The sequence below is a fragment of the Crocuta crocuta genome, unplaced genomic scaffold, assembly GCF_008692635.1.
Source record: "Crocuta crocuta isolate KB4526 unplaced genomic scaffold, BGI_CrCroc_1.0 scaffold330, whole genome shotgun sequence".
NCBI classification, from domain to species: domain Eukaryota; kingdom Metazoa; phylum Chordata; class Mammalia; order Carnivora; family Hyaenidae; genus Crocuta; species Crocuta crocuta.
Genome location: NW_027530521.1, coordinates 3,230,693 through 3,240,757, shown reverse-complemented (window position 1 = coordinate 3,240,757; position 10,065 = coordinate 3,230,693). Strand labels below are relative to the sequence as shown.

Genomic DNA, 10,065 nt, shown 5'->3' with positions numbered 1-10,065 from the left:
CGTGGATGACAGAGCGATAGAGCCTGGATCACCATCTCTGGCAAGCCACACGAAGGCCAAGTGCGGAGAGGCAGGGTCTATCTGAGCCCCGTGCTCCCCTGCTCCCCGTGCCCCTAGACCATGGCCCTGGTATTTCTGCCTTTTCACTCATGGTCCCTCCCAGCCTGGGGCTGGCCGAGTCTTTCATGCACTAGTGGTTCCCTGGGAAACTTGCTTTTGAGGGCGAGCACCCACTACTGAGAGTTACACAGGACAACCCAGGCATGTCATGACCCTAGGGGACGCCAGGCAGGGGGAGGGGAAAGAGAGGCATTTTACAGAGCTGGGGAAGGTCTGAGCTGGAAGGGGCTCACGGTCCATCTCACTCAACAGGGACAGCTCAGAAAGGGCAGGGTCCTGTCCAGGCTGCCTGCACGTCACCGGCACATCGCCCGCAAAGCTAGAACTAGAATCTCGACCTGCTGATGTTCAGAGCAGTCAACCCCCTCTCTGAGCCCCCCCAGATAGCATCCAGGTGTTGGGTGTACTAAGGGCTCTGGGGAGCTCTCTCAGGGCTTAGCTGGTCCCTTGGGCTCTTGTTAGTTAGTTAGCTTTAAGGGCAGTGGCTTCAGGCTGTAGAAAGTAGAGTATGGATTGTTCAGTGGGTTTTTATCTCCAATAAACTGCAGTTGCTTTCCTCGGCCGGCCCCTAGGAGGGGAGAATTACCCACTATTCCCGTAAGTGGGCCCCAGGGGCCTTTCCCTGCCTTGAGATTCGAGGAGGGACTGGGGTCACTTCTGCCTTCCCAGGGCAGCTTAATGCCTACTAAATCCCAATGTAGACAGCCTTCTTTTCTGCGTGGTCTGTGAGCGCCACATCTGTCAGATTCACTATTATACACCCAGTGTTTACGCAGCATAGTTGCTGGCGCACAGGCGAAACTCTAAGGTACTGAGCGGAAGGACTGAACCTCTACTTTGAGGGATCGTGGCCCAGAACACAGCACGGTCTCTCTGGCAACAGGGTGCTCGGTGGCACCGGTGATCAGAAGAACAAGAACCTCTTGGCCAGGGGAGGATGTGCTACTTGTTATGCTTCTCTTCGGGGGATCTGCTCTCCTCATTCTGTGTTGCTAGAGCTAACACGTATTGATTATTTGATTCATGCCTTCGTTCACTAGGTATTTACGGAGCCCCCATGGTGCCAGACCTGAGCAGTAAACACTGGGCGACACTGTCCCAAAGTGGCTGGTTCGTGCCCCGCCCCCCCGGGGTGGGGGGCCACCACCTGCAATGTTGCAATCGTGCGAGTGGACCCGATGTCTTGGAGCAAAGGTCAGCCTCTTGCAAAATGGAGCCGCTAAGCAAACACTCTGGGGGAGCTTTACAGAGCGGAGCTGTTTAGGCTGGAGAAGCATGTCTGAAAACTGCTCAAGGTGCCTTGTATTCACTGTATAGTTGGCCCTGGCTCTTCCGTGACTGGGGATAAATCAGGCATATGCCTGTCCGTAGGTTTATTAGAGACTTACATATTTGGAATTAAAAGCAAGGAACCAGGCAGGCAATGGTGGAGAAGGAGAAACCCAGGAAGAAGACAAACTAGAAGGAGGGACGGGGACATCTGGACAAACGGGCCTTGGCCCCAGTTCCGCTGTAAGTCAGCCGATGAACTTGGCCAAGCCACTTCCCCCTTGCGATCTGTGGGCTCCCTCGGAGGCAAAGACGGCCTGTGGGGTAAAATCACTTTTGATGAACTGTGCGGCACTCTCCTCCGGGTCTCCCGTGGAGGCCCTTTTTCCCTGTCTTCCTTCACAAACCCTCACACACCCCCTTTTGCCTGAACGCTAAGCCAAGGCCAGCAGGCATCGCTGAAGCATGCAAGCGACCCTCGTCCAGCGCCTGTTAACTCAGGAACAAGATACGGTCCGAATTTTTTTGGAGGAAGGGTGTTGAGGGTCGGCTCACATATCGGCATATGAACTTGCTGTTCTCATTAAATTAGTCAGTCAAGATGTGAACATTCATTTGGGTAAGTGAATGAATCGGCCTCACTCTGAGAAAAGAGAGATGGCATTAATCAGCATGGATGTATACCAGCACGCACACGCACGCGCGCACAGCAGTGCCGACATCCCCTGACTCTCTCTCTCTCTCTCTCTCTCTCACACACACACACATACACACAAGTGCGGGTGTGTGCTGTATTCCCGTCTACATATTCCCCAATCTCTCTTACACACACACACCCTGACTCTCCTTCACACACACACACACACACACACACACACACACCCCGAAGCAGAGGACTAACCAGTTACCACGGTTGCTTCCATCTCCCAGGCCCTGTGAGCCCCACAATGCGAGCTTTGACTCCAGCGCACATAAGAGCACGTGATCTCCTTCCTGCAAGTGTAAGTTCCCCTGTGATGGAGGAATAGCAGATGTCACAGTGTAAAACTATCAGAGGTAGTGAGATGAGAGCTCGGAGCCAGATTCCTCAGGTTTGAATCTCAGCTCTGCCACTTAGCTGTGCAATAGTCATCAAAGTCCTTAACCATTCTGTCTTCAGTTTTCCCACCTGTGAAATGGGGATGATGACCGTAGTGAACGGTCAGAAAGTGCTTAGAAGCTCACCTGATGCATGGCGAGTGAGCTGTACTAGAAGGTAAATGAGTCACAGCTGTGGCAGTGCATCTGGGCTCTTTCCAGCCTTGGCCTCGCACAGCTCTGTGAGTCACTCCACCGATCTGACCCTTACTTCCTCACTTTGCTCATCTGTAAAATGGGGATGATACTAATAACCACAGGGTTACTTGAACACGGAGATAACGGGTATGAAGTCGTGTGACTCGGGACACAGAATCTTGGACTCTGGAATATCACTGCCTTAGGATTCAAATCCCAGCTGTGTGCTCACCTGCTGAGCAATCAGGGACAGAGGACCTCTCCGAGCCTCAGTCTTCCCCTCTGTACATAGGGACAATAATAGGCGCTTCCTCAGAGTGTTGTTGAAAGGAACTCATACAGGCACAGTGCTGAGCAAAGTGCCAGGGGTTTAGTGAGAGCTCAACTTCTTGGCTTGTGGCCCTTGTGACTTTGCCTCCCCTGAAGCCCACGGTAGGCTCTCAAAGCTTCATGTACGGGTGGGACTTGGTCTACGACACAGGTAGGTACAACGGTCTTCCGTAGGCTGCGTGCCCTCTGCAGCACCTGCCGCGTGTTATTTCACTCAACCTTCCCAAACCCTGAGGGGCCGTTCATAGCTCCATTTTGCAGAGGAGGAAGCTAGGGCTCAGGCAGCCTCAGTGACTGGGTCACGGGCGGGGGGTGGGGGGAGCAGACATCTCAGCCCAGGTCTGTCTGTCCCAGAGTCCAAGAGTGGTGACACCCCGACACCCCAAGGAAGCTGACCTGAGTCCCACCTTTACTCTCGTGGCTGGATTTAGGGACCCAGGCCAGGCGTCCACTGCTCGTGGGCAGGAGAGCCCTTGGCCATGGACCCACCTCTAGGGCCTCCTGGGGCAAGTCCTGGATGTATTTGCCTTCCTGTTCCTCCTCTTCGGGGGGTTGTTTACATGAGAGCATAGAAGGGGGCCCACGAGGCTCTGGGCTGGAGCAGAGAGTCAGGAAGTAAGAGCTCCGAGAGCAGGTGGCCTCTAGCAGCCGCAGCTTGGAGCGCAAAAACTGAGGCCAGCAGAACAGTAACTTGGGAAGCAGGACCCGAACTTCCCTAAACTCTAAAGGCAAACGTGCTGACGGATCTTGGAAGGAGTCGTCCCTGCCCAACCGCAGCCGAACCTCAGCAGTTTTGTCTGTGATGTAGAGGCGTGTTGCACAAGCTGCCTTCAATTTGAAAATTTGCTGATTGTATTGACTGCTCCCTGTCCATCGCCCAAACGAGAGCAGGGACCGACGCACTCGCGCTTCTCACTCAGGTTTGGGTGTCCAGGTACAGGGCCAGCTCACAGGCAGGGCACCTTCACGCAGATTTACTGCATGACCGAATTGTACCAGGGAACCTGACTTCCAAACTTGTAATCTCAGCAGTTCTATGTGGATGATAAAGGGGATTTAAAAAAATGAAGATACATTTTTTTAACATTTGTTTATTTTTGAGAGAGAAGGAGACAGAGCATGAGTGGGGTTGGGGCAGAGAAAGAGAGAGAGAGAGAGAGAGTGGGAAACACAGACTCTGAAGCAGGCTCCAGGCTCTGAGCTGTCAGCACAGAGCCTGATGCGGGGCTTGAACTCACAAAACCGTGAGATCATAACCTGAGCCGAAGTCGGACGCTTAACCGACTGAGCCACCCAGGTGCTCCATGAAAATAATTTGTTACGTGTTATTTCTGTTTGTTTATCTGTATTTTTAAGAAAGAGAGAGTGTGAGCGGGGGAGAGAGAGAGAGAGAGAGAGAGAGAGAGAGTCCCAAGCAGGCTCCATGTTCAGCACGGAGCCCGACACAGGGCTCAATCTGATTCCACAGTCCTAGGATCATGTCCTGAGCCAAAATCAAGAGTCAGATGGTCCACCGACTGAGCCGCCCAGGTGCCCCTGTTATGTGCTTTCCGATTATCAAAGCCCCTTTGCAGACATCCTCTCCTTCAGTGTTTATAACTGACCTGTGGGGTAGGTGCTATCATTCCCCTTGAGAAGAGGAAGATGAGGGAGGCTCAGAGAAGTTAAGCCACTTGGCCAAGGCCACACAGCCAGAAAGTTCAATCTTTGGCTGGCCCCAAGACTTCTGACCCCCACCCCAGCCCATGGCTCTCTCCCACTGTCAACGGAAGCAAAAGGAGAAAGACTTGAACTTCCGTTTTTTATTTGCTGGGTGACTTGTGTAGATCTCTGATTTCCGTCACTGTAAAACAGGCTCCCTAGCCACCCCTGCCTAGTTGAGTCCTTAGAAAGCATCACAGTGTTTGGCACAGTACACTTTACACATGTTAAAGATTAGGAGTCTAAAAGTACAGAGAGGGGAAGTGCCTTGCCCAAAGCCACACAGCTGATGAGTAAAGGAACCGGGCTTGGAACCTGGGTTTATCTGCCCTCACACCCTGAGCTTCCACACTGGAACGCACTCCCTGATGGCAGCTACTAGTATTGTATAGTACTATCTGTTCATTAAAAAAACAAACAAACAAACAAAAAAACGAAGGTGGATGATGAGCATTCAGCAGTTCCCTATCAGTAGGATCTATTCCAGGGAGCTTTTTTCTGGAAAGCTCTTAGGAAGCTCTACCCCAGGCCCCTCCCAGCATAGCCATTTAGAAGCTCCCTCTTTTCCTGCAGAGGGTGGTGGGAGTCAGCACCACCCCTTTCTTCCAGCTCCTAGCCAGCTGCATTCCTGAGGCTGGAGAGGAGGACCTTGGCCGACCACACTCCCCGAGGCTGGCTGTGGCCTGGGGCAGCTTGTTGGAGGGATACAAACGGGGAAAGAAGGAAGACCCTTGCAACGGGGCCAGGTCCTAGAGGATCAAGACCATATTCTTCAACCCCCTCAAAGGACGTTCCTAGGATTTTCCAATTTATTCTATGAAAATCATTGCAAAGATAAACAAATTCAATCATGCTCAGTTGTGCATTTAATGAACTGTCATTTTTGGGGGGGAAATGATTGCAAATTACATATAAAAAGAAACAATCCAGAAACAAAAATCAGGGAGGTCATGATTAAATATTTAAAATGCAGACTGACGTGGAAAAGCTCGGTTGTAAGGTTCAGGATGCCTCCTGGGGAAAGCACCTGGGTCTTCGTGCATCCTCCATCCATCCATTCACACATCAGGCTCCCTTTTATTGAGCACGTATTATGTGCCAGGGAGAACTTTCCCTGAGAATCTCACAGCCACTCAATGCCAGAGATGTGATCATAGTTCCCATATTTAGAAAATGTTTTAAAAATGTTTATNGAGGGATGACTTTAAAAGGTTCTGAAGAGGGGCACCTGAGTGGCTCAGTCGGTTGGGCATCCAACTTCGGCTCAGGTCATGATCTTACGGTTTGTGAGTTTGAACTCTCAGTCAGGCTGACAGCTCAGAGCCTGGAGCCTGCCTCGGATTCTGTGTCTCCCTCTCTCTCTCTGCCCCTTCCACACTCACACTCTGTCTCTGTCTCAAAAAATAAATAAACATTAAAAAATAATTTTTTTAAAGTCCTGGAGAGCCAGACATGAACGAGGAAGGGCCCCTTGTCCTTGAGAAGCTCAGTGTCTAATCGGCCGAAAATTTATGAAGAGCAAGAGGTCACCCCTTCTAGTGATTTCAAATTCTTTGTCAGCGAAGGCCTCATGTGAGACACCATTGTACAAAACGGATGACAAGGGACCTGTGTCTGGCGAAAGCTGGGAGGGAGACCTCGGCCTCTCTTCCCCCTTCCTTAGGCCCTGAGGGACAGGACTGCAGGCCCAACTGGAAACCCAAACGTGTCATTTTACAGACAGGAACGCGGAAGCCGGAACCTGTGGACTCCCAATTGGGGGCTGTTTGCTCTGCATTCGTGTCCCTGGGGCGCCAGAGTGCCGACCCTCACCCCAGGAATCCAGTGTCCGGTGACAGGGCTGCACAGTGCTGGCCACACTCTGGCCACTTTGGGTCTTTCAAGCCAGTTCAACGTTTTTTTCCTGGATGTCAGAGAAAAACAAAGCCTACGAGCCCCTTGGAGAAGAGGTGAATGCGTTCAAAAGAACCATTTTTATGAGAACCCCAGACACTGGGGGGGTTGAAAGTTCACACCCCGCTCTCCAACCAAGACTCGGACCCAGTCCGTGGTTCTTCCTCAGTTTCCCCATCTGTAACATGAGGTGGCTGGATTACATGATTCTCTACAAGGCTCCTTCCAGAATGAGTAAATGGGGGAATCTAGAACCTTCTGGGCTGGGCCACTTCTGGGTTTGTGAGACCCCAGTGAGTCAATGGTGGTCGTAACACTCTGTTCCCTCCCTCCTGAGGAGTGCTGACCCTCGGCCATACCCCTCTCAACATTTTCTCCCTTTCCAAGCCTCCTCATCCTCACCTCCTTCCAGAGTGAAACCTTCTCCATTTCCTGAGAAGCCCTGACCCGGTTCCTTGCTTGCTTTCATCCGAGAATCGCTAAAGGGATATCAGAGGCCATTTGTCCAAGGCTCTCACTGTACAGGGGGAGACACTGAGGCCAGAGAAGGGAGGGACTGCCCCAGGGTCACCCCACGAAGGGGAGGCCCTCTTCTTGCAAAACCCAGATCACCTCCTCTTGTCCAGAGCTAAGCTCTTGGGGGTTCTTAACTTTTGCCAAGTGCTTTTTGCCTCTACACTTAGGACCGTGTTTCCTGATGTTGGGATGTCCGAGGTCCTCAAGGAGACTGAAGGCGTTCATCCTGGCCTTCAACACCCCTGCTGGTTTATGGGGGGGGGGGCTGGAGTTGGGGGGGAGGTCCCTTTCCTGTTCTCTTTCAACTCTTTTGATCACAACTTGAGTCTCAGCCTGTAGCTCCTGTGTCTTTAACACCTTTCTAGGCCTTGTTAATCTCCCTTTACAAGAGAGCGGGGCCTTGGGCTCAGCACCTCCTCAGGCGACAGTATTTTGTTGGAATTTTTTTTATGGTGGTTAAATATACATTGTTAGAATTTAATAACGCCGTTTTATTTTCACTGTATTTATTTTTATGGGACCTTCTATTTATAGGCATGTGATGCTGGCTTTCCATTTATGGTAATGATATCACATTTCATTGTAAAAACAAACACATTGATGTAAAACAAAATCACAAAACAAGAGTTGATTTAAAGAAAGCTATTAGGGAAATGGCCTTATCTGGTGCACAGATTCTCAGCAGAGGCCTGAGAATGGCTGAGTTCTGGGAAAAGCTCACTTGGGACCGAGACCACCCTTCCCAGCCGGCTCTGTCCTCACTCACGTCCCTGGGCTCCCCCCCGCCCCCCACGCAGGCCCTCCTGCCTGCTTCTGCCAATCCCCTAGACCCTCAGAAACTCCATCCATCCCTCCTGCTGTCTGTGGCCTCCACCTCCAGGCCCCGACACCCTCACTATAGACTCAGCCTTTTTCCTCTTTAAATTTATGTGGCGCCTCGCGTCCAAGGAGGCCCACACAGACAGCCCTTTCCAACAGCATTCCATAAACGCAGAGCCTGTGGGGTTTCTCAGCGCCAAGGGTCAGCCTCCCCCAACCCTCCTTTGGCAGCTGAAGGGGTGAACATGGAGGCTGAATCCCTTTAGAGTTTTCCTTGTCTTTGTTTTACAGAAATTGGGCTATTAGAGATGTTCTCCCCTTGGTTTAAGCATTACTCGCTCCGCGTCCATTTGAAAAAGTGGATTCCGGTTTTATTTCCCCCAGTTATACCTCTGCTCTATTAGCCCCCCCAAGCCCCCCAGTTTACCCTGAGACTCAGCGAAAGGGTTGAAAGGATCAGACATCCTGGAAGTCCTTAGAGGGATGTATCCTTTTCCTGGAATGTGGACGGGGGAAGGCAGTGGTTTTCTGCCCTGGAAACTCTGTCCCGCCGCCCAGCATTACCAACATTCATGTTCAAGACTGCTATAGGTTCAAAGCCTATCAGTCACTCACTCCCTAGTGGGAATCAGCTGACCAAGGGGATGCGGTGCTTCAGTGTGTTTAAACGGGGCCCTCAGGCACTGAGTGTGGAGGCTTTGGAGTTGGGACTCAAAAAAGAGCTCCCCAGGGAAGAGGAGTAGGGCATCCGATAGACCCTCTCTGCGGCGACAGGGGGTGGTTCCGAGCACTTTCACCTGAGCTGTCCCCTTTGATCTGCTTGCTTGTGCATTTTGTCTGGGGCTGGAGGGGTGGGTTGCTGTCTCACGGAGGAGGTTCAGAGGTTAAGGGTCTCAGCGAAGTCATGTGTCAGGCGCTGGGGAGGGGGTGTGTGGCTGTGGCCGCAGAACAAAGATGAAAAGATAAGTCCAGCGATTGGAGACCCAGGTCTGGCCTCTCGCAATCAAGTTATTTGCATCGGGTCTGGGTTCAGCCCCGCCCCCTCCTCACCCCTGCCGGGGGCCTCTATTATCTGCAACAATCCAAAGCAGCCCTTGCAGGGGTGGGGGGGACGGTGAATCCCCCTGGCTTTCAACAGGTACTCCAGGACAGCGGGAAGCCCAGGAAGAGAAGCGAGGTCCCGAGGGACCGTCATCCCTCCTCTAGCCCTGCAGTCGGTTATGGGGGTTGGGGGCAGCGTGAAAGTTTCCGCGGAATAAATACTCCGGGTCGAGCATGCCACTCTCCCCACCTCCCCAACCGACCTCTCGAATTCAGAAGAAGCGAGGGCCCCAGCGCCGAGCGCAGAGGCAGGCAGGGGAGGAAGGGAAGGGAGCAGGGCTGAGGGTGGCCCCAGGGCCCCGGGGCGAGGCCTGGATGCTGCGACGCAGGCGGAGACCGAGGCAGGGAGGAGGCGAGGGGCAGCCCGCCTGAGGAGACGTGCCTTCTCGGCGGCCGCCGCGGCAGCGGTGGCGGCGGCGACTGGAGACAGGCGGGGAGGAGGTTTGGGGAGGGGAGGNGTTGGTTGGGGTCAGGCTGCTGCTGCTGGAAGGTAGGGGGCTCCGCACCTCCGTGCCCTCCGTGCGCCCCGCTGCTGCGCCCCCGGGGACTTGGAGACCCCACGCGCGCTCCCCGGGCGACTGTTGAGCACGGTCCGGGGTGGGGAAGGAATGCGGGAGGGATCCCAGAACGGTCCGGGGGCAGCCCAGAAACCAAGTTCTACTTAAACTAGCCTGGGGAGGGGACAGGGGAGACGTGCTCGCCCCGATTCCCGCCCGGATCCCTGCCCGGAATCCGCGGGCTAAAGCTTCCCCCCCCCCGACAGGTGCAGCCCCAGTCGGCGCTGGGCGCTCCGGGTGGGTGAGTGGGGGGCGCCAGGAGGGCGGCGGGGGGTGGCAGGTGTGAATAACAAGGTTGGGGGGTCTCAACGGAGGTTGCGCCCCAAGAGCGGGGGTGCGCACCACGCCGCTCGGTAGGAGGTCAGGTAGGGACTAGGGATTAGGAGCGAGGACCCGGCTGGAAGATTGTCCGGCCCAGCCAGGACACGGAGCACGAGCCGCCTTTGGGGTCCCAACGGCGGGGCGGGGCGGGGGCGCCAAGCTT

At 53.7% G+C, this 10,065-nt stretch overlaps 1 protein-coding gene across 1 annotated transcript in view; it reads left to right on the top strand.

Annotated features, from left to right (window-relative positions):
• Positions 1-9,482: 9,482 nt before the first annotated feature.
• The window catches only part of TSPAN18 (tetraspanin 18), a 172,487-nt gene continuing 171,904 nt past the window's right edge, over positions 9,483-10,065 (top strand). The window contains exon 1 of the mRNA XM_077767448.1: positions 9,483-9,514. The gene's annotated coding sequence lies outside the window, so the exon portion shown is untranslated. The remainder of the gene's footprint in view (positions 9,515-10,065) is intronic.